The sequence below is a fragment of the Eimeria mitis genome, genomic scaffold (genome assembly GCF_000499745.2).
Source record: "Eimeria mitis Houghton genomic scaffold, Emh_scaff1503, whole genome shotgun sequence".
In the NCBI taxonomy this organism is placed as follows: domain Eukaryota; phylum Apicomplexa; class Conoidasida; order Eucoccidiorida; family Eimeriidae; genus Eimeria; species Eimeria mitis.
This window is the reverse complement of record NW_013569534.1, coordinates 4,946-5,392: the sequence shown is the minus strand read 5'-3', so window position 1 is coordinate 5,392 and position 447 is coordinate 4,946. Positions and strand designations below refer to the sequence as shown.

General features: G+C 31.3%; 1 protein-coding gene across 1 annotated transcript in view; it reads right to left on the bottom strand.

The window, feature by feature from the left end:
• The window catches only part of EMH_0038370 (zinc carboxypeptidase, putative), a gene marked incomplete at both ends in the record, with an annotated part of 9,533 nt that overhangs the window by 6,115 nt on the left and 2,971 nt on the right, over positions 1-447 (bottom strand). The gene's annotated exons all lie outside the window — the stretch shown is intronic.

Genomic DNA, 447 nt, shown 5'->3' with positions numbered 1-447 from the left:
CTGCTGCTGCTGCTGCTGCTGGTGCTGCTGCTGCTGCTGCTGCTGCTGCTGCTGCTGCTGCTGCTGCTGCGGGGAGAGACCGGGGGAGAAGGGGGAGTCCCCTATAAAGAAGATGGGGCAGGGGAGGCCCCCAGGGGTATCGCATAGAGAAGCCGTAGTACACAGCTGAAAAAGAAAAAAATTTATAAAGAGAAAAAATAAATATAATATTAATAAATATAATAAATATAATAAAAGGAGACAAAATAAATATAAAATAAATATAATATAAATAAATATAGTAAATATAATAAAGAGAGACAAAATAAATACAATATAAATAAGTATAATAGGTAAAGAGACAAAATAAATATAATATAAATAACGAAAATAAATAAACTAAAATAAAATAAAAAAAATACAAAAAACCAAACCAAAAAAAATAAACAACAAACAAACAAAATAAAG